This window comes from Tachypleus tridentatus, chromosome 6 (genome assembly GCF_004210375.1).
Source record: "Tachypleus tridentatus isolate NWPU-2018 chromosome 6, ASM421037v1, whole genome shotgun sequence".
Taxonomy (NCBI): domain Eukaryota; kingdom Metazoa; phylum Arthropoda; class Merostomata; order Xiphosura; family Limulidae; genus Tachypleus; species Tachypleus tridentatus.
Window position 1 is genome coordinate 43,880,643 of NC_134830.1, and position 25,370 is coordinate 43,906,012.

A 25,370-nucleotide genomic window follows, 5' to 3' on the forward strand; every position below is an offset into this window, starting at 1 on the left:
GAGGTATGAGATCACATGTTTACATTTTTTTGTGTTACGCTTTATTAAAAATATGTTAATAAATGCAAGAGTTATCTTGTGGTTCAACAGTAAGTTAACGGACTTACAAACGCTATAATACGGAATTCGACTCTCCTGGTGATCAGAGCGTCGATAGCCCTTTGAGTAGCTTTGCCCTGAAACACAACAAAAAATCTCAACGGTATGAAAGAAGTTTTTATGACCAGTGTGCAATTTGTTAATGAGCTTTTTAGTAATTTATTTCATTCAAATCCATAGTTTTGATGTTGTTTGCGAATAATTTCAGTATATTATGAGACATGGATTTTATTCGTGGTTAGTGATTTAAGTGTTTGTCATTTATAATTATAACCATTGGGATTGTAATATAAGTTCATTTAGCTTTGCCCCCCAGGCATCCGTGGACTCACAATGATATAATTCAGGTTTCGATTACCCGTGAGGGGCAGAGTACGGTGTAGCTTTGTGCTTAATTACAGACAAACAAATCATTAAGCATTATTGGCTATAATATGTTTGAATTATGATTGTACTGGTGGCGTTTGTAAGAAATTGTTAGCTTAGTATGTGGCTTTAAGAGCAATCGAACTCTCCTAAGCAAACCGAATTTTACCATTCTGTTCTGATATACGTTAAGTGTCTTATAAATATATATACATATAATTATTTTAGTTCCTGTATATCCATTTAACTTACTACTGATGTGACTTTTCTAATTAGGTGATTTAATTATGATTGTAATTAAATATTTTAAAATATTTTAAAGAATAGAGACAACCATATGCAAGAGACCTGTGAAAAAACAGGGAAATTTTCTATGGAAATCTGAAAGTAAAATCATTATTTGTAGGAAATGAACATCTACGTAAATATTTAGAGTTTCTCAGTGGGCCAACGGAAGTTTACAGTCTTAATAAAAGTGTTAAAATTAGGGATTCGATTTCCAGTTATGGACAGAGTGTTGATTGCTGATTGTGTAGTTTTCTAAACAAACTCAGAATACGAAAATTTTGGCCAGTGATGTTTTTTCTTCACTTATCTCGTGTGTTTTCTTCTTCTCAGTGAATACACAGATCGTTCACATCAACAGCAAGTTTCAATTTTGCAACGTTGCACTAAAAAAAACAAAACAATATGAGATGTGCTGCCATCTGTTAACAGTTTTAGACAGCATTTTCATCTGTCTGAAAAGCAAGTAATAACTGCGTATTGGTTGTAATATAAATACACTGTTTCGTCGATTACCATAGTTAACAGAAATGTATATCTGTAATTTGTTACCATGGTAACTAAAAGACGAATTCAAATATTTATGTCTTAAGTATTCATAAAATAATCAAAAACGCTTGTATAAGAATTTCACATTCTTCAAGCTTAACGTCGAGTTTCGAAGTAAAAAATTGTTTCTTTTCTTTGTTTGGTTTTGAATTTAGCGCAGAACTGCTCGAGAGTCATCTGCGCTAGTCATCATTGTCCACCTCTAACTCTTGGGCTACTCTTTTCCTAAAGTGGAATCGACCGTCACGTTATAACGCCACCACGGCTGAAAGAGAGAGCATGTTTGGTGTGACGGGGATTCAAACCCACGACCCTCAGATTGCGAGCATAGCGCCCCTATCGAGTAATAAGTGAGTATTTTTGGTAAAAGAAACAGCAGGTAAAGTACTCCAATTTCTCCTGAAAGTTGTTGCACTGTATTCAGTATCATATTAGAATAGGAAAGAATATGATATTTTAGACCAATGTATTTTATTGTATTTGATTTTTTGAAATCTTCAATATCTGTTATTTTCTTCATTTTTCATGTTTATGTTGAATTCTTTGTTATTTCTGAATAAAACGTCATGTTTCCAGTGTAAATTTATATATTGGTAACAAAGCACGATTAATTCGATTGTTAGAGATGAACCGTAGACGTATGAAATAAAGCATTCGTTAAATAACTTATGTATGATTTATGAGTTTATGTCGTACATGAGGCGCATTACTTTATGCATCAGAAGGTAAACCTAGAAGCTATGAGATTATGGCTCCATGGTAATGGAAAATTATTGCCAGAAAACTCGTTGTAATTTGTGTTTACTCTTCTTTAAAGGGGAGAATTTATGGCCACAGTCACTTCTGTCACAAAGTTAAATTACTAGCGTTATGCCTTCGCTTGGAGATTTAACCTGGTTTGCACACCGAAAGGCAGACAGGTAGAGTGGAAATTGTAATTCACAGGTTTCTAGTTTGAAAGAACATTCCACAAAAGGCGGAGTTAGTCATCTTATGAAATTATTCAGTGATTTTTCTTTATTTACAGACTTGAAGTGTTTTATAAAGGCTTATGAAAATTCTGGACTACAAAATCTAATAAGTTAACTCAAATAATACGCAGTAATTATAAATATAATTTGTTTAGGTACGAGACTTTATGTAAATTTCATTTGTCTCTGACTTACATATTTTGTGGTCCAAAATATTTTTAAATCGTTATCAAGAAAAGCTATAGTGTCATCTTTTAGTGTTGCTACCAAGAAAAATTTTATAAGTTATTTCATCTACATTAACGCACCCAAACACATAATACATCGGAATTCTAAAAACGTATTATATCTTTTGGAATATGTAAATTGTGGTGAATTCTATGCTAATGAAATTTAGTGTTAAGGGCGAATTTACATAAATTCTCTGTTACATTTTCCGAAAAGGAATAAATATATATATATACATATATATCAGCAAATATTTTGAACGAATTTAAAATTTTGACGAACCCTACGTTTATGTTTCCTTTCTAGATTAATTTTCGAAAAATATTTCATGCATTTGTGACGTCATTTTGAATACACAAAGGTTAGAGGGCAGAAGTAACAGCAGATGAGCAAATATTTTGTTTGTTCTGTTTGTTTGTTCTGAATTTCGCGCAAAGCTACTTGAGGGCTATCTGTGCTAGCCGTCCCTAATTTAGCAGTCTAAGACTAGAGAGAAGGCAGCTAGTCATCACCACCCACCGCCAACTCTTGGGCAACTCTTTTACCAACGAATAGTGGGATTGATCGTCACTTTATAACACCCCCACGACTGAAAGGGCGAGCATGTTTGGTGCGACCGGGATTCGAATCCGCGACCTTTGAATTACGAGTCGAACGCCTTGACACGCTTGGCCATGCCAGGCCCGAGTAAATATTTGGAATATGCAACAGGAAAAAAAAAAATTACTTCTTGGAAATGGAGTTTTACTCTTTGAACGAAGCCCGACATAACCAGGTGGGTTAAGGCGTTCGACTCCTAATCTGAGGGTCGCGGGTTGGAATCCCGGTCGTACCAAACATGCTCGCCCTTTCAACTATGGGGACGCTATATTTATGTCTCCCAGTGGCTCAGTGGTATGTCTGCGGACTTACAACGCTAAAAACCGGGCTTGAATACCCGTGGTGGGCAGAGAACACATAGCCCATTGTGTAGCTTTATGCTTAATTCAAAACAACAACACAATGAATTATCTGTGCTGTTGTAAGTCCTCAATATTACCGCCAAGCTGCCGGGACACAATAATAAATCACATATTTTAGTAAGATTAAGATGTTAAGACAACTTTAATTCGACTTGTTACAAACCTATATTCCATTGAACATTTAGACAACTTAGTAATAAAGTACAGTTGTCTGGTTATCTATATTTAAAACAAAGCCACACTGGACTACTTACTGTGTCTACTGTTGGAAATGTAACCCTGGATTTTAACGTTGTAAGTCCCAAAGGGGACATGAAATATTGATAAAAAATATAAGAAAACAATTAATTATTTGGAATTGAACACAAAGCTACACAATGAGCTATGTGCGCTTTACCCACTACGAGTATCGAAGCCCAGTTTCCAGCAGTGTGAGTCAGTAGATATACAGCTGCGCCACTGAGGGGCTACAATAAACAATCAAATATTGTTTTACCATTTTCTAAAATTTATCATTAATTTATTAACATCAGCTTCTAGTTTTATCAAACTTTTTATTATATTATTATATGAGGTGGGTAGAGCACTTGACTCATAATCTGAGGGTCGCGGGTTCGATTCTCCGTCGCAACAAACATGTTATGGGAGCGTTATAATATCACGGTCAATCCAACTATTAGTTAATAAAAAAGTAGCCATTAGTTGTCAAGTGGAAGGTGATGACTGGCTACTTTCCCTCTAGTCTTTTAACTGTTAAGTTAGAAACGGCTAGCCCAGATATCCCTCGTGTAGCTTTGCGCGAAATTAAAAACAAACCATAATTCTCGTGCCACTATTACAAAGAAAGGTGCTGTACACTTTATCGCTAGCAATGCGTTATAAGAATGACAGTCCATCTTTCTATTCCATCTTATTAGATTAGTCAAAGGTTTAGTGATGGATAATGTTGACTAGCTGCCTTTCCTCTAGTCAATTACATTAGAAACAGCTTTCTCTCCAATACCTTTGCGTGAAACCTAACAAAAGAGATAAACAAATATTATTAGTTGTAAATTGCCTGCGACAATAACGATAAAGACTATTTGCTGTTTTACTTCCTCTCAACTTAAATTCCACATTATTATAAAGAAATAAAAAAATTAGTCATGAGTAAGCAAAACATTATTTTGTTACTGCTCCAATGTGACAATATTTTGATGAAAGCAGGGGGGATGTGTTTCATACTTGTTTTCATTAGTCTCCATTTTAATAAATACATAAAGAATATTATACAAGATTTAAGTTTTAGGTCACGTGTATTTAATCTTGAGGAGGGGAACACAAGAAATAAATAACATCAACGATAATTCTTTATCATGTATTATGATTCTATATCTTGCTACTGAATGTCTTCTCTACTCATTTATCTCGTATTATATTTAGTTTATTCGAACCTGTTCGATACCACAAAATTTAAATTTCTCTTTAATTATGGGTGCGTTATAAGAATGACAGTCAGTTCCTTAGTACTCTCTCCCCCATTGGCACTAAAACCGCTAGAAACCGGATGTGATGTCCATGGTGGGCAGAGCACATTAGCCCTCAGTGTAGCTTTGTATTTAATAACAAACAGTGGATGGTGAAGTTCTGCTGACAGGCTGTGTTCTCCCTAATCAGTATTAGAGACTTTAGGATTCTAGAACAACCGCCCTCCAAGGATAATTGCTTCCTGGACTACTGCCCTCCTCCCATCCATGTCTTCTTATATTAATACAAATAACTAAACAAAAAAGACACATATTCCTTACATTTTATAGAAGAATGAATTATCTGAAACTGTTGAACCCTCTTGTACTGGTTATTGCGCATGTCACGAAGATTTAGTGATATAATTTTACTTTATTACAATAAACAAAATTTAACGTGAAACCCGTATTATCTACAACTGTTTAAATACGGTAAAATATTATTGGGGCAGTTGTTAAGTTTCCGATATTAAATATAGTTTTGGTAGTTTTGAAATAAATACAAAAATATACGCTTACAAATATAGATATCTTTATGTCGATTTATTCTGACTTCAAGAAAAATAAATCTTTAGGCACACTTTAAAACCATATCCTTAAGAACATTATTTACATTATTATTGTAGAAACGAAAGAAAAAAAAAACACTTTCTATATCGTAAGTAGGTCTTTTAGTTCAAAAACAAACATTTTTTTTTTTTCCATTTTAAGAGTTAATTTCACACTAGGAACATGTGAAAGAAATCCACCTACCGATTGTATAGTTAAGTACAAATTACAAATAAATAGGAAGTCGTGAAACTATAAGAATATATACATATATATGTGAAGAAAACAAAATAGGTAGTTCAGTGTCATAAGACTGATCATCATGTAATCATATTACTATATTAATTCACATTGTTTGTTCGTTTATTCGAAAACTTATTCCCAAGTTTTAGAGTTAGCAGAATAAAAACTGACAGACAAACTCGGTGTGACTCAGAGGAGAGGGCAAGGTGTCCTTATTTATGTGGCGTAGTTACCCGTGTATTAACACCTCTTTACAATCCAACAGGACCAAAAGTGATATTTGGACGGATGTCCTGAAAAGATTTCTTTTCGGGTTTTGAATCCACTTGGAATAGCTGTAGGAATATCTGGAATAACGGACGAATTTGATGGGTACATAGTGGTCTCTGAAAATCGTGGTAGGACTTTCGAAAACCTGCAGCGTAGTGCTGGTACTTTATATTAGTGATTCTAAAATCTCAATATTTGGCATAGCGCGCCCTCTCTTATCTGAAAAAGAAGCGATTTTATTAAGTTAAGATTTATTTCTACATTATTTCGAAAGTAAAAATCATGTAATTTGTCAGAAACAATAACTTAGAATACAATCAGTTCATACAGGGTGTTCGGAAAGTTGCTGTGCAGTTTTGTAATCATATTTTATTCAGTCTATTTCAAGCCAGCAACTGATAGCGGTGTTTAGAAACAAAATAAGAAGGATCCAGGACTGTATTGATGCCAACGGGAGTCACTTTTAACATTGTTTATAATTATCATTTATATTTACCTCCTGTATTCTATATTGAAACATGTCTGATAATAAATATATAAGTGCACAGTGACTTTCCGAACACCCTGTATTATTCCGTTGTGAAATTTTTGTGAATAGGTGAATTAATGCTCAGTATAAGAAACCTAAATTTATGTGTGTATTTAAATGCCTACAAACAAAGATATCGAATTTCGATATTTTCCCGATTTTCTTTTCTCAACTTTTACTTTTTGACCTAATTAATTAATTCTGTCTCCTCTCCTTTTGAGAATAGTTTGTTTATAAACCTCGCTCTAAAGGTGATGTATTCCGTATTGCTACGTATTATAATCTCTCCCGAACTTCCAATTTATTATGTAACATATTATAATTTGAATTTAGAAATTACTTGTTCGTTTGTTTTTTGAATTTCGTGCAAAGCTACTCGAGGGCTATCTGCGCTAGCCGTCTCTAATTTAGTAGTGTAAGACTAGAGGGAAGGCAGCTAGTCATCACCACCCACCGCCAACTCTTGGGCTACTCTTTTACCAACGAATAATGGAATTGACAGTTATATTATAACGCCCACGCGACTGAAAGGGAGAGCATCTTTGGTACGACCGGGATTCGAACCCGCAAAATAAAAGTAGAACTGTGTTAAACTGGTTTTGGAGTTTAACAGTGTTAAATCAGTATATTTTAATACGTACTGTTTCCAGGCAATGTGGAATATCACTATATATAAATATATATATTTTATTAAGCAAAAATTTACCGTACTCCTTGTAGAAATTTCTTTGTTAGCATCAAAAAATTTGGAAGAAAAAAAATATTAGTGATAAGGTTTCTCCACCCCCACCCCAACAAAAAAAAACTTAGATCATAGCGATGTTAATTATACACGAGGTAGATAGATTTCAATACACATTTAGTAAATAACTTTATGTATTTTATTCGCCGGTTTTCTTTCAAATGAAATATAACAGTTTTGTTATATAGCAGTACTGATTTACCTGCATTCTTTGCAGCATAAATTCAGAAAAAAATAAAATATCGTAAAGAAAACCTGATTTGCTACAATGCGTAGATTAGAAGGGTTGCTTCTAAATCCCTGAGCTACACAATAAAAAAATAATGGTTTATTTGAAGCAGTCGCACTCAGTGTTTTAAATTATTAACCATTTGAAGTATTTCTTTTTAGTATAACATATATATAATTAGCAAATTTGAGAAAGTAGTAGTTTGCAATATTTTCAAGCAAATACAAAATGTTTCTGGATGGATAAACAAAGTGTACACCAAATAGGGTTAGCATAGCATCGTTGTAGATACGCATATTTAGAGTAATAGTGCATAATAATACATATTCGAGAATAATAACACTAAATACATCTATCGTGTTCTTATTCAATATATTCCTTTGTTGTTGTTGTTGTAATAATACATTTTATGGCATTGTATATTTACTTACGCACTCGAGGTTTAAGTGTAATAAATGTAATGTGGTGAAGACTCTTGTGGCTGGAAATTACATGAATTATACGTGTTATACTTACTAAACTCTAGTGTTCTTACTGGCTTACTTTTAAAACTCGCCATTGTCACGAAACGCTACGACAGACACAGATTTTAGCTCAATAACCAAAGTTTGTGTTATATTGAAGCTCTTATGACCCACCTTTTCCGTGATTTTATCTTTCATTTGATAATGGACTGAATACAAAAGCTTTGTATACGGTTAACGTGGCCTCAAATATCAAAATAAGAACGCGTACTTAAGAATACTGGGAAAGAATTTTTTTTGTTTTGAAAACCGTACTTTCTCTTAAACATTTGAAGTGGCAAGGTGTGATCTGATGATTAGATTTGCTCGACTCACAATCTAAAGTCTCCGGTTCGAATATCCATCACTGAATATGCACTCCCTTTAGCCTTCGGGGCGTTTTATTATGACGGTCAATCCCGCTATTCTTTTGTAAAAGAGTAGTTCATGAATTGGTGATGGGTGGTGTTGATTAGCTGCCTTCTTTTTTTATTTGCACTGTTAAATAGGGTTAGCTAGCCTAAATAACCATTTTGTCGCTTTATAGGAAATGTAAAACAAACCAAAATATTGTGTCACTAAGATCCTACACATACCAGGAATTTTAAAACTTTCGACTATCTATTGTTTACTTTCACCAAACTTTTCCAGATTCCTTTCAAATTAGTTTTTATTTACACAGGAAAATATAGGCCCGGGTTAAGGCGTTTTATTTGTAATCTGAGGGTCGCGGGTTCGAATTTCGGCCGCATTAAACATGCTCGCCCTTTCAGCCGTGGGAGCGTTATAATGTGACGGTCAATCTCACTAATAGTTGGTAAAAGTGTAGCCCAAGAGTTGGCGGTGGGTGGTGATGACTAGCTGCTTTCCCTCTAGTCTTACACTTCTAAGTTAGGGACGGCTAGCGCAGATATCCCTTAAGTTGCTTTGCGCGAAATTCAAAACAAACACACAGGAAAATATATGTTATTTCACAAGTAAAACGTAAGTAAAAGATAACAGTCTTCATTTGCAGTTAAATTATTAATGACTGTAATTGAAGTAAACAAATGCAATAAATTATGTTTCCGGTAAATGACGTTTAGAAAAAGAAAAGTAAATTTGGACTTTCTGTTTACCTAAGCATTAAAAATATGATGCCAATACGCACAATATATATAAAGCACAAAATTCTTTGTGACACTCAACTATTGATGTTGGTAATCATCTCTTACCTTTGAATCAGTTAACGTTATACTACATTCATAGATGGCGCTACATCCTTAGAACGAAAACAAATATAAACATTAGAAGTATAGAAAGCATAAAAACCTCTGTGTCTGTCTGTTTGTCTGTTATCCATCCACTCCTAGGTCGCTGAACCAATCTAAACCAATCTTTGTGGGATGATATTATGGAACAAAGGCATGTTAATGGAAGGTTCGCACTCCCTCCTCCCTACCATCGATGTTATTGCTCATTTATTATTTTTGACGTAAGTTAACGTAAACCATATTTGTACAAAGCGTCAAGTTCTCAGGTCAAACAAATAAAATTAATTATTAATTTTTTTCCGTCTACAGGTGAGGCAGAAGCAAGTCTTCGGACTTACAATGCTAAAATCAAGGATTCTTCTTATATATATATCTTAGAAAATATCTTGCACTCTCTATGGCAAAAATGTTCTAATAAAAAAATAAAAAAGCCACCAGTATTGTTATAATATACAAACTCAGTTAAAGTTGATACGACAAAAGCCACCACCATAGCGCTGATATTAAAAGTTGTTTCTTGAGTTATACCCACTTCCTACTTTGACCCGTGACATTACAACTTCGTTCCATAAAACAATACTGCGGCCAATGACTGTCAATAAATTAATATCTTGAAACACTGTAGATAAACAATGAGAAGTGGGTGTTGTGTAAGCGGGTTATAGAAACCACCACTACCCTGTCTGATACCTCTTTTTACAAAGCATACAAAACTTTTGGTGAGGTAATAATGAATACTGTAATAATATACTATGGTGTAAATGAATAATGAGAAGGTTAGTACTTTTGTATAAATTACCATAACATTCACTCTCATATTTTTCATTTTTAAGACAAAGGAGTCAGCTTGTATCGTTAGCTAACGTTCATTCTGCGTTTGTTTTTGCAGTAAAATATAATACTATTTAGCAGCTCAAAAGCTTAAATATCTTCGATGAGCAAAACCTTTCAACCGTCCATTAAAACGTATTAACAGAAACATAAAAAAGGATAGCTACTAATAGGAAAATAACGCAGAGCCACCAGAGCTCTTATTTAAGCTTTTGGTATACTTATAAATCTATTAGTTCTGAAGTCTGCCCTAAACTTGTACTTTATTACCGTAATAAGACTAAACAGACTCAAGGAAACGACTTTATTTGTGGCAGGATACAAATTGAGATCGTGCAATTTGTAATAATAAATTAGATTAAAGTATAGACAAACGAAAGCTTTATAGTCATATATTTATACGACTCTGAACTTTACTATAATGCGTCGCATGTTTGTATACACAAGGAATAACTGGAACTTCTCTTTATCGATAAGTAAGTGCACGTGCACCGCATGCTTTATTTATTACAACATGATCCTTCCACTAATTCCCATCACCCATTAGTACAATTCAAATCTCCAGGACTGGCGTAACTCACAACCACTTATGTTGTCATACGTTTCTTCATTTCTTCAAAAAAGCGACACACCATTCACCAGAATGATCTTACACGCGCTACCATAAGTTGGTGTCAAATAGATAAAACAAGGTTAAAATTATCAAGTTATGCCAGAAAACAACAAAGAAGCCTAACACAGAAGTTAAAATTTCTACGTTTTATGTTACACTGCTCATATAATTTAAGGATAAAACTGAACCTGTAGGCCCATCTAGTCCGTCCCATTTACTGATCTTAAATATTAAAATAAAAATAAAGAGTTTGTTTGTAATTAAGCACAAACTAGCCAGTGGACTACTGTTCTCTGCCACCACGGGTATAGAAACCCAGATTCTAGCGTTGTGAGTATGCAGAAGTATCACTTTACCACTTGGAGGCAATAAAAACAAAACATACAAGTTTGCTCCTTATAATTCAAATGTTTATCAAACATTCCTGTAATTAAACTTTCTTAAATTAATTACATATACCAACCTTGAAAGCAACCCACTATAAAGACCAACTAAGCTTTAAAAAATATTAAACTGTATTAGCTGAAGAGAACTCTTACACTGCCAAAACTTATATATCTGTACTCTAACCCTGCCATTCTCAATAATCTTAAACAATCGAAATACCCCCTGTCTCAAAAAAAAAAAAAATGTAGTTAGTGTCTGTTTGAAGGTACGTTTCTTGTTAGGGGACCGTTTTATAATATAGCGAAACATTTAGTCTTCTGTGTATAACTTTGCTCTGTATTTTTTTTATGTTTTACTATTGACGTCACGAAATGCGAATTGTTGCATTTCAGTAAACTCTAAATGTTACGAGTGTGAAATTGTAGCCAGTTGTATAATGTGCACATATATTTTCCGTTTGCGTGCTATTTAACCCTTAACTATACAACTGTGCAATTCAGTAGCAACTTCATATTTTGCCATTTTTATTTTATCCTCATGATTTAAAACTAATGCATCTTCATAATTCTGAATAAATTATTTTGGCATGGTAGATTGGAAGTATCTTTTTTATTTCTCTTTAGAATTGGATAACAGATTTTTCTAGCATAACTTATTTTGACTGAAAAATCAAAAACACGTCCTTTTACGTCTTCTTGTTTTATCTGTATTCTTCGCTATATTTTGATTAATTTTAATGAATCCTTATATTTGATGTTTTCAACTTGAATGAAAACTAATGCGCACATGAGCTAAGCCACATTTTATGTACGTAGATGAACTTCTTTGTTTGCCTGCATTTAAGCACAAGCTATACAATGGGATATTTGTGCTGTGCCCTCCACGACAAGTGAACCCCGGTTATTTAACGAAGTAAGTCATTACGACCCGCAGATGGGCCGAATTTTGTTTGTTTGTTCGGCCCGGCATGGCCAAGCGTGTTAAGGCGTGTGACTCGTAATCTGAGGGTCGCGGGTTCGCATCCCCGTCGCGCTAAACATACTCGCCCTTTCAGCCGTGCGGGCGTTATAATGTGCGGTCAATCCCACTATTCGTTGGTGAAAGAGTAGCTCAAGAGTTCGCGGTAGGTCGTGATGACTAGCTGCCTTCCCTCTAGTCTTACACTGCTAAATTAGGGACGGCTAGCACAGATATAGCCCTCGAGTAGCTTTGTGCAAAATTCAAAAAAAAACAAAACAAACAAACAATTGTGGTTTGTTTTGGATTTTCGCACAAAGCTACACCAGAGCTACCTGTGATAGCCGTCCCTAATTTAGCTGTGCATAACTAGAGAGAAAATCAACCACCGCCAACTCTTAAGTTACTCTTTCACCAACGAGTAGTGGGATTGACCGTCACATTATAACGCCCCCACGGCTGAAAGAGCAATCATATTTGTTGTAATAGGGATTCGAACACACGACCCTCAGATTACGAGTCGAGCGCTTTAACTACCTGGTTATACCGGGCTAGCTGGGCCGAATGACAGTTTATGCACATATAGGTTAAAGTGCACCATATGTGCAATTTTCCAGGTTGTGTTAAAAAAGATCTTCAAAAGTATAAGATATTGAATTCTCGTTTGTTCTCTTGAAGGTTTCAGTGATGACGAGAAACCCACTTGTTGAGAAATTTATATGCAAAAACGGCTCGTTTGGGCTGAGAAAACACTTTACATAGAAGAGCGAACAACGTTTCGACCTTCTTCGGTCATCGTCAGGTTCATAAAGAAAGAGGTAACTGACCGGAAGCTGACCACATGTTTGAAAGGGGTTGTGTAACTGTGTGTCGAAATGTAGAGGGCGGTATTAGATGTTTGAATATATAATTTTATTTATTATATTAATATAGGTATAAAGGCGTTCCTTTATATTGGTTTATTTTGGGTTTAAGTTGTTGTATAAGTAAGGCTTCTTTAATTTTACGTTTGTTTATGTTTGTTTCTTTATTTAGTATTTGAGTGTTTTCTATGGTTATGTTGTGTTTATTTGACTTGCAGTGTTCGAAAACGTGTGAAGGTGACTTTTTATGTTCTTTGAATCATATACTGCTGTATACCATATATATACCATATATATATACCATATATTCCCGACATCAGCAAACAAATAACCAACATTTGGCAAAAATTAGTAACAAAATATGACATTCCAATTAATACCAAATTTATTCAAAAACCCGGCACAAAACTGAGGTCCATACTATGTAAAACTACACTGACAAACACCACACCAACATTATTTATAAAATACAATGTGAAAACTGCCACGACTTCTATATTGGAGAAACAAGTAGAAAAAATGGAAACCAGATTCAAAGAACATAAAAAGTCACCTTCACACGTTTTCGAACACTGCAAGTCAAATAAACACAACATAACCATAGAAAACACTCAAATACTAAATAAAGAAACAAACATAAACAAACGTAAAATTAAAGAAGCCTTACTTATACAACAACTTAAACCCAAAATAAACCAATATAAAGGAACGCCTTTATACCTATATTAATATAATAAATAAAATTATATATTCAAACATCTAATACCGCCCTCTACATTTCGACACACAGTTACACAACCCCTTTCAAACATGTGGTCAGCTTCCGGTCAGTTACCTCTTTCTTTGTGAACCTGACGATGACCGAAGAAGGTCGAAACGTTGTTCGCTCTTCTATGTAAAGTGTTTTCTCAGCCCAAACGAGCCGTTTTTGCATATAAATTTCTTGAAGGTTTCGATGACACAGGAGAAATCCTGACGAAAATAATAAAGGAAACTCCTGATTAAAAAGGATTTTACATGTCAACCAACCTTTTAGCTGTATATTTTCATCAAAACCTATAACAAAAATCACTTGAACATAATTTAGGTTCAAGGCTCGAGTCTCGTTCTCTCTATCGTCTTTATTACAAAAAACGTTAACTCAAAACATTTGTTTAATTAGTAGTTAAACTTATCGATTACATTAAGAGCAGTCAAAGTTGTTTTTGTGCGTCGAGATCAGTATCAGCTAACTTCAGAAAAATGTGCTAAATGTTTAATTGTATATAGATTGCATTTTTATGGTTTAGATTTAAAGTAATTGTTTTAGTAGTTAATTTAGCGTGTTGTATCTGACTTTTCTTTTTACAGATAAGGTGTAACAACACTGTTATTAGTCATGTAATTACCAACCAAAAGAAGAAGAAACAACACGTGTACAATGATGTTGCTTTTTTATTTGTTGATGAATTTCCTCTTTATCGCAACATTCATCCAAAAACAATCACTCGAAAATCACTTCGGCAAAATTCTGGTGATATTAATAGTGATAGCATCCAATAGATGGCGGCACAAGTCTTTTTCATCTGGTTAGTTTTCACAATTAGCCTTTTGTTAGCTGCTTCTGTTAATAAAATATATCAATTAATTTAGAATTTGTTTTATACGTGTGAAATGACTAACACAGAACATCGTTAATTAATTTGCCGCAAGTCTAACGTAAATTTCTCTTTTCGTTTATTAAGATGAGCGAATTTTGTTGTTGTCGTTTTAATATAAAGTTACAAAATGTACTTGTTATCTGTGCCTCGTTCACCGTCAGGGATCGAATCATTGACATTAGCATTTGAAGCTGTAACAGGGATATCTTTCGATTCCAAAATACATCGATCCAAACTACAGAGTTACACAAAAGACAAGCGCCATGGTACAATCTATAGCCTTGTTGCAATTCGAAATGTAAATTATCACAAGATAATGTCATAATAGGATCGCTCACACGCCTTCTTGCAGGGTATTGACATCCTAACAAATTACTGTAGCAAAAGATATAAATAGTACAACCCAAATGTGACTTAGAAAATTCATTACAGGATCACGATTTGAAAATGTGATTCTGATACGTGATTTTAGAGTCACCCTCTATGTATTAACCATTTTCACCACAAAATATCTGAAGCTATAAAAGTGTTAAACTTTTTATAATCATGCTAATTTTTGAGGAATGTTAATGGAGGTTGTATAAAGCTTCGCGTACTAGGATATCTAATGGATTATGTTTCGAATAAGGAGGTTGTAAAAAACTTCGCGTACCAGGATATCTAATGGATTATGTTTCGAATAAGGAGGTTGTAAAAAACTTCGCGTACCAGGATATCTAATGGATTATGTTTCGAATAAGGAGGTTGTAAAAAGCTTCGCGTACTAGGATATCCAATGAATTATGTTTCGAATAAGGAGGTTGTAAAACGCTTTGCGTACTAGGATATCCAATGGATTATGTTTCGAATAAGGAGGTTGTAAAAAACTTCATGTTCTAGGATATCTAATGGATTATGTTTCGAATAAGGAGGTTGTAAAAAGCTTCGCGTACTAGGATATCCAATGAATTATGTTTCGAATAAGGAGGTTGTAAAAAGCTTCGCGTACTAGGATATCTAATGAATTATGTTTCGAATAAGGAGGTTGTAAAAGCTTCGCGTACTAGGATATCCAATGAATTATGTTTCGAATAAGGAGGTTGTAAAACGCTTTTGCGTGCTAGGATATCTAATGGATTATGTTTCGAATAAGGAGGTTGTAAAAGCTTCGCGTACCAGGATATCAATGAATTATGTTTCGAATAAGGAGGTTGTAAAAAGCTTCGCGTACTAGGATATCTAATGAATTATGTTTCGAATAAGGAGGTTGTAAAAGCTTCGCGTACTAGGATATCCAATGAATTATGTTTCGAATAAGGAGGTTGTAAAACGCTTTGCGTGCTAGGATATCTAATGGATTATGTTTCGAATAAGGAGGTTGTAAAAAGCTTCGCGTACCAGGATATCCAATGAATTATGTTTCGAATAAGGAGGTTGTAAAAAGCTTCGCGTACTAGGATATCTAATGAATTATGTTTCGAATAAGGAGGTTGTAAAAGCTTCGCGTACTAGGATATCAATGAATTATGTTTCGAATAAGGAGGTTGTAAAACGCTTTGCGTGCTAGGATATCTAATGGATTATGTTTCGAATAAGGAGGTTGTAAAAAGCTTCGCGTACCAGGATATCCAATGAATTATGTTTCGAATAAGGAGGTTGTAAAACGCTTTGCGTGCTAGGATATCTAATGGATTATGTTTCGAATAAGGAGGTTGTAAAAAACTTCACGTTCTAGGATATCTAATGGATTATGTTTCGAATAAGGAGGTTGTAAAAAACTTCACGTTCTAGGATATCTAATGGATTATGTTTCGAATAAGGAGGTTGTAAAAAGCTTCGCGTACTGGGATATCCAATAGATTATGTTTCGAATAAGGAGATTGTAAAACGCTTCGCGTGCTAGGATATCTAATGGATTATGTTTCGAATAAGGAGGTTGTAAAAAACTTCACGTTCTAGGATATCTAATGGATTATGTTTCGAATAAGGAGGTTGTAAAAAACTTCACGTTCTAGGATATCTAATGGATTATGTTTCGAATAAGGAGGTTGTAAAAAGCTTCGCGTACTAGGATATCCAATAGATTATGTTTCGAATAAGGAGGTTGTAAAAAGCTTCGCGTACTAGGATATCTAATGGATTATGTTTCGAATAAGGAAGTTGTAAAAAACTTCACGTACCAGGATATCTAATGGATTATGTTTCGAATAAGGAGGTTGTAAAAAGCTTCGCGTACTAGGATATCCAATGAATTATGTTTCGAATAAGGAGGTTGTAAAAAGCTTCGCGTACTAGGATATCTAATGGATTATGTTTCGAATAAGGAGATTGTAAAACGCTTCGCGTGCTAGGATATCAAATGGATTATGTTTCGAATAAGGAGGTTGTAAAAGCTTCGCGTGCCAGGACAACTTTGGTTTCTCTTTATCTTCAACGTAAGATTAGTTTCCTGCTTCGTTAACAGTTAGGCTGCTGGTATAAATAAGTTTGTAAATAACATCTCGTCGAGTAACATTTGGGGATCATAACAAAACCTTCACAAGAATGTTTCGCAACGTAGACCGAAACGGCAGACAAGGAAGGTAATAATAACAGTAAAAATAATTGTCAAACTAATTCTCGTTTCAAATAAAGTTTTGTAAATATTTTTTTGAAGAGGACAATATTCATGTCATCTTGCTTTCTTTCTTTTTGATATATGGAAAAACTAGATGTCTGTCATTAATAATTTATTTGTGAGTCTTAAGGCAAATACAGTTTTAGCCATCATATTCCAAAAGAAATTAAACCACGAAATACTTTAGGTTTAAACCATTTACATCCACTACATACTGCTGTTAACAAGAGGAAGTATCACATTAAATTACTTAAGAACTGTTCAATTCTAGTCATAATCGACCCAAAAATTTAAATCTAAAAGACACATCACAAAAGAGAATCGTCAGTATAATAGATACAATTTTTTGGAAGGTGAAAACGTCCAAAATTGTAATTGCAACATTTGATAAACAAGGGGCCTGTGGGCTCCCTAAGCCTGGTATGGTACCCAAATATTTGTATAATGTGAAAAAGGCAACTAATTTCGTGCGAGTGACAACTATTGTTGAACTGACTGAAGAAAGCTACAACTCCAGTTCTCAGTTGGCCATGCTGTTGATTTTAGCAATTAATACCAGCTTGTGTGAGTTTGTTTTCATATTACATTATAACAGGATTGGTATTGTTTTAGAGACTGCTCGCCAGATATTATGTTGATGGTACGTCGATCAGTTCTAAGGACAATGAAGTAAGAAATCGCTCAGGTATGTTACTGGCGGTGTTGCTCTAGAACAAGAGGTGAACGTATTGAGAGTATACACAACTTTGGAACGTCTGCAGAATACAAACTATACTATAAAAAACATCTTGATACTCTGCGTGATAATATATATTTTAAATATAAACGACTTAGTTCATAACTTACTAGAAAATGCATAATACATAAAACGATATAATCTTTCAGGAATTTGACACAAATACGCCCTTTAGAACCCACAGGCCTTTAGTAGCTAGTTTTCTTAATGTTAGCTCATCTAAATATCAGTGAATGGTTCTTTTACTTCAGGCGAAAAATAAAAAATGTCTGGATTTATTGAAGCCAAATTACCTTCCTTCATATGAAGGTTCAGAGAACCTCTTAATCGAAATAGGAAAAACTGACATGCATGACATGTAGACATAAATAATGTTATAGCACTTTCTTTAACGACTAAAAGGCTATATGGCTTACAAAACTTAACACAATTGCTGCTCTTGTGCCAAAAGCCTTTCTCAGCTAGAGCGTGTAATTATCTCTATCGAAACGGTGAGTTCATATGAATAAATAAAACTTTCCCTCAAGTCACAATTAATTAGTTCTATGCTCCACGCCTTTAGCTAATGAACTCCTGGTAGTTAGTGTAATGACACTGTACTCTAAATATTACTATTGTCTCCCTGGTGTATTTATGTAATAACCTTTGAAATGAATGGGATTTCCCGAGAAATCGTATTTCTTAATCTAGTTTGAAACAATGAGGATAATTAATACCATGTATAGCCTGCTAAAACTCATCATAACCTACTTCAGTTGATGTATCGTCCACATACATATATATATATATATATATATATACCTTAGGAATATAACAAAGTAACGAAGAGGGATTAATAGTTGTTCAATTGTGGTAATTATTTGTAATAAACTAGAGTTAAGTTAAACACAGAAACAAAAGTAGCTCTTCTAAGCTGAACAGGTCCTGAAATAATTAGCAATGGAATAATTTTTCATAATCTTTTCACATGTGCTACTAGAGAAATAAAATAGGTCGATTTGATGTCGGTAGAGTGGTATTAAGTGAGATAAACAGAATATCTTGGAACACTGATACAGAGCTTTCATGTGAGTTACATAAATAGTGGATGAATGTTAGAGTTACCAATGGCAAACACGCATCAATAAAAAAATAAAAATAGCAAAAAACTGAATGCACGTGTTTTCTCATAGCAAAGCCAAATTGGACTATCTGCTGAATCCATCGAATAGAATCAAAGCCCTGAATTTTAACGTTGTAAATCCGCAGCGGGGGACAAAAGTGAATGTAATGGATACTGAGATAGATATGAGTTCCTATCCTGCCATATCTTTCAACGAAAAATTAAATACTTGCTACTTCTAACAGTTCCGTAAATAAACGAATTACACTTCAATGTTTGTTTAGTTTTGAAATATTTGTATGTTTTTATATGATAAAACCAATATTTTTACGTCAGAGTACACGTTCTATGAAACCTAAGTAGAGTATTCTTGAAAACGTGTAACAGTTCTCGTTACCTCTCTTTTTATGTAAAAATAATAATTCAATAAACCTTATACATTTGTATTAGTAATACATAATAGAGAATGAAACACTGTAGCGTTAACCTCAGAAGCTTTTAAAGTTCACAAATGGATTCTGTAAGAAAGTTAGGTAAGACTATTGTGAATCTCTTTACTGCAGAATATTCTGTTCCAACAGTCGGGTAAGACTAATGTGAATCTCTTTACTGCAGAATATTCTGTTCCAAGAGTCGGGTAAGACTAATGTGAATCTCTTTACTGCAGAATATTCTGTTCCAACAGTCGGGTAAGACTAATGTAAATCTCTTTACTGCAGAATATTCTGTTCCAACAGTCGGGTAAGACTAATGTAAATCTCTTTACTGCAGAATATTCTGTTCCAACAGTCAGGTAAGACTAATGTGAATCTCTTTACTGCAGAATATTCTGTTCCAACAGTCAGGTAAGACTAATGTGAATCTCTTTCTTGCACATTAAGCCATTACAACTGTCAAATAAGAGTAGTGTGAATCTCTTGCTTGCACAATAAACTGTTCGGAATGCAAACACATTACACGCATTGTACTATATGTAATATCTGGGGTGTATGAATCATTACATCATATAACACATACACTACATAGCAAACTTTCATATTTTTGGCTTACTAACGAGGCTTGGCTGGCGAAGCAAAATACTTTAGCCCAATCAATTTTAGTTTCTGTCATTGACGACAAAGGAAAGTATGTTCTGCAGTTCCCACAGTTCACGTATCAACGTACAGTGAAGTGGTTTAATAATGTAACTCAGGTATTATGATAAGATAGTTTTATCTTTTGCTGTTTAAAGGTAAGTGCACTGGGAAATTAAATTCAGTTGCTAAGAGCACTTACGGTCAGTTTTTAAGTGCACCTACTTTCACTTTCCTACAGCACTTATACTTACATTTCACAAGTGCGTATCTTTTTGTGTCTATATTCATTTTTTGAGTTCTTATCTTTACTTATCTAAAGTGCTTATATATATATCATTACTTTCTCAGCGCGATTATCTTCTCATTCCCAGAGAACTTATCTTTATTTTATCAGAATGCATATCTTTATTTTATCACAGTACCTAATTTTGTTTCCCTCAATGCATATGTTTATTTTACTTTCACCGAATGCTATCCTTACTTATCTTAAGTACTTATCTTTACTTTATTAAAGTGTTCATACTCTTTAACTGGAGTTGTTATCTTTACTATACTACAATGATATAATATTTATTGTAGCAGACATCAAAATCTAGAAAGCTGACTCGTCTGGTCCGGCTTTTAATGTTATCTTATTGCAGTGTTTTAATGGTGAAAAATAAAGTGAAGAAAACGTAAGCGCACAATGAAATTCACGCGCTTAAAAAAATAGAACAAAAAAATCGTTTAGCTTTTCATTTACATCGTAAAGTGATTAACATAAGAAGAAATGTCATTACAATCTCGTGCTCATTAAAAAGTGAAAAGTGATCCATTACTGATAAAAAAAATACTGCAGATAATAAAAAGATCGTATAATGTTCCGAATATGCGTTTTACTGGTGAATATGGAATCTAGTGTATTAGTGCCCATAGTATATAAAGAAGATGATCTGTGATCTTGCTACCATAAATTATAACACCATTTTCTGTTTTTTGGTGTGTTTTTTTTTACAAAGCTACCATATAAAAACTAAATGGCCTTTACTAATTAATAAGTTCCGGTTTATAAGTAGCAGTTAAAAAAGTAATTTCCCATATTCATGGTTATAACTAAAACATCAGGCGTTAAATTACTCAAAGAGATATAAAAAAATGCTTCGAATTCAAATAGAACATACGGTATGAAAAGAACAAACGAAACTAAGCATCCAGCTGTTTTTAATAAAACCAGAATTCACATCGATTTCCTACTATTTTGACATAGAAACTAGCTAGAACTACAATAGGAAGTAACTTTTGTAGATTCTTTTAGCTTGGAGCATAAAACTGGAACCTTAAAGGACACCATTCGATGCACATCAAGTCAATAAGACTTGTTTAAAGGGGGAAAAAGTCTCTAGAGAGAGAAGGTATTGCTAAAGCAATTTGAAAGTAAAATTCGCATTACCAGTGATATCCTTTAGGTTACTTTATTCGCTACATAAGAGAGAACCTTACTTGAGGATATAGAATTCTTATTAGAGAAATGACAAGGTCTAGTGAAAACGAAAAGAATCTCATTCGACATCCTTATAGTGAATGTGGAGTCCAAGTGGAAGTTTCAAATTTATATGTTTCTCTGTAAACATATTTTATGACGTATTTGTGTGTTAGCATGATGCTAAAATTGTCATTGCAAGAGAAAGTATTTTGTACAGAACATGGTAAGCTCGTTTGTCACTATCGTATCTTTTCTGCGTTATTAATAATACATTGTCTGAAAATATTGCCAAGTGAATGATGTAGAAACGTATCTTTGTGATTGAAACGCTGATGTTCGAGCCTTGTTCAATAAACTGAAGTTTACAGCTTTGGTTTAATACATGAGTACTTACGCTTCAAGAGTACTTTCCACTTACTTGAACATTGATTTTGTTTCATCTTTCAGTGATTAACAGTCATGTACAACACGTTAAACACGAGATTGGTTATTGAGATGATATGTCATTGAAATTCGTGCATAAATTGTATCAGTTTTTAATTAAAATCTCTGGTTAATGACGTTAAAAAAACATTCTGAATAGATTTTAGTGGACATTTTGAAAACTAAAATGTGAACGCTTCTCATAGGTGGTCATAATGCTTACATTGCATCTAAACGACCTTTGACCTTGCCGTTCATTCTTCATCCATGGTTCTGATCTGTACTTTATAATGGGTTAGGAACTGTTATACTGAAAGTTTACCAAGAGAACAGTTGTTTTCATCGGTAATCTGTTTTTTTCAACCGGATAGAGTGGATACAACATTTGTGAATTAGGCTCTGACAATCAAACGATATACGTTCTGTCATTTATCAAATCACTAAGCCTAATCGATTCCTTTCGATCACAGCAGCCACGTGAAGGGAAGAATTATACAGAGAACAACAGCGACGCAGACGGTAAATCCAAGTGATCTGTCCCATACAGACCAAGGGCTACACGAAGTGCTTTGGTCTCCCTCAGTTAGTCCATTCAACACTTCTGGCTACAGGGTGCGAAGTGCTAGTGCGGGGATAATTAATGAGAAACCTAGCGGACCGTACATAACACCATTCTTGAAACCGCCAAGCAACCTTAGTTCGAAAGGTGGCACAAACTGCAATTAATAATAAGTCATAATTTACTGAAAGTTCCCTTTTCCCCCCAAGCACATTCGTGAAATAGACATGAGCTGTTTCGTTCATTTTGTTCAGTTCGCTGTTTTTATTCAACAAAAAGCACATAATACGTTTGTACTCATGGATATGTAATTAACGGCCGAACACACCCTTACATCCATGCGTGTTTACTTATGCATATGAAGAGACATTCATTTGAAAAATACTTTAAGCGCCGTATATTAATATTGCAGTATATATATATACAGAATCCTATAGTAAGTCACTTTAACTACATTTACTTTGAAAACCTGAAACATTGTTCAATTGAAACAAGTCACGCAACATTTATAGAAACCACATACACTCTGTATTGATACAAAATTTTGTGATCAGCGTAATGTAACAAAATCAAACACTATAATTACATGCGATGTTGGATTGTTAAAAAGATTCGTCAGTAGTTTACAAACATGTGATATTCATATGTTTAGGTGGTACACTTATGCATTCAATTATTAATAATTGCTTGATAGTAATGTTACATGACCAACATAGCTACTAAACTTACCAGTAATGTTACATGACCAACATAGCTACTAAACTTACCAGTAATGTTACATGACCAACATAGCTACTAAACTTACCAGTAATGTTACACGAGAGATAAAACTACTAAACTTGTCGATAATATTGCATGACTAACAAAACTACTAAACCTGCCAGTTATGTTACATGATCAACAAAACTACTAAACTTCCCGAAAATGTTGCATGACCAACAGAACTATTAAACTTGCCAGTAATGTTACATGACCACAAGAACTACTGAACTTGCCTATTTTGTTACATTTCACTTGTAAAGTTAGTAATTAAATTATACGAAATAGAACAACGCTACTGAGATTTTAAGAAGAGCTTTAGCCGAATTAAAAACACACGCACAAGCTAAACATAAATTCTATTAAACACAAAAGTTTATTCTTGCTGCTCCCCTACCACGAAGATCGAACCATAAATGTTAGTGTTATAAACCCTCAAATGTATCGCCGAGAAGCCAGAGACATACATGAAAGAAAACATATGGAAATCAAACAGATAAAGAATGTAGGGTATACAGTAACTTTCTAATTACCTTGTAACCGAATTGTGTGATGGATGTAGTAAAAAAAAAAAAAAACACTAAAAGCTACCCACTAAAATATCTCAAAATGTCTTCCTCGGTCTTCATGTGCTAGCGACCAAATTACGTAATCTGCTCATATTATTACTATGTCATTTATCCTATTTATTGTAAGGATGCCTTACGATAACATAACGTTTCTAGCCCTCTTTGATATGAAGTTATGTATTAAGTCACTACTTTCTTTCCAGGCTGCCATTTACGAAGACTCAGCAGTTCCACTTTCCCTCTCGCTCTAACCCCTCATTATTATATCATTACCTCATCAGTTTGCCCCACTAAGAGAGACGACTCTAAAGCGCTAATACAGAACAAGCACTTCATCAGTGACACAAGGCCTGCCGGAAAAATATAAAGATTAAATTTGGAAATGTAATAAGGTTCTCTGGTGAACTAAAGGACAGTTTTTTAACACCAAATGTAATTTAACTGAACCATAAATGTTTATACACTTTGATGGGAAAAAAATTTGAAAGCTTCGTAACTGCCCACACTATCAGTTTGCAGAGGCTCACACAGTGTTTTTCACTATTTCCAAATATAGTTTTCAATCGTATATTCGAATATTAAACTTAGTTTAGAAGCGCAAATTTGCATAATGGGCTATCTGCGGATATCTACCCTTCTCCTCCGCCCGTTTTGTGACGTTACAAATCCTCAAGAAACCAGCTGAGCCAGCAGGGGGCCAAACCGAGCTATGGAACAATGATATTTACATGTCTCCTGCATACGCTTTAACAACGCACGAAGTTTTCATTTCTTCGTACAGTTTTATTCAGAGAACTTATCTTAGTATCAGATGATCATACGATGTTGACTTGTAATGTGGCTTGTTTCTTTTCCTTCGTAAAGGCCCGGCATGGCCAGGTCGGTTAAGGCGTTCGACCCGTAATATGAGGGTGGCGGGTTCGAATCCCGTGGGGGCGTTATAATGTGACGGTCAATCCCGCCATTCGTTGGTAAAAGAGTAGCCCAAGAGTTGGCGGTGGGTGGTGATGACTAGCTGCCTTCCCTCTAGTCTTACACTACTAAATGAGGGACGGCTAGTGCAGAAATTCGAAAAACAAACAAACAATCCTTCGCAGAATTTAACATGCAAAATATATGTTATAGGATTCTATTTAACTAAAAAAGTGTTTTCATATTCAGCTAAATTCGTCTACTGTGGATCAAGACTAGAGGCATGTTAACATGGTATTAACATGGTATTCCGTCTCCCACAAGTCGCTGACCAAGAAGCTCTTTCTTCAATACCAGAATTCATCAATCGAAATATAATAGCGAGAAAAAAGGTCTACAGTTAACGTGCTTTTTTATGACGATTTTAGGTTTATTGATTTCTAATACCTCGCCAGCTTTCGGCATCTAAATGACAAATTGCCTGATATCGACGTGTGTTTTTTCAACACATATTTAAGATAATGTGCCTTTGCCCTTTATTCGTTCATCATAATTTCTTTGCAAATTAAAAAAATATCTCAATGCTAAAAATAAAACAACAA

General features: G+C 34.2%; 1 long non-coding RNA gene across 1 annotated transcript in view; it reads right to left on the minus strand.

Moving 5' to 3' along the window:
- Window positions 1–5,491: 5,491 nt before the first annotated feature.
- Window positions 5,492–25,370, minus strand: part of LOC143252356 (uncharacterized) — a 45,426-nt gene continuing 25,547 nt past the window's right edge. Inside the window, exon 2 of the long non-coding RNA XR_013028952.1 lies at window positions 5,492–6,246. This is a non-coding gene — a long non-coding RNA (uncharacterized LOC143252356). The remainder of the gene's footprint in view (window positions 6,247–25,370) is intronic.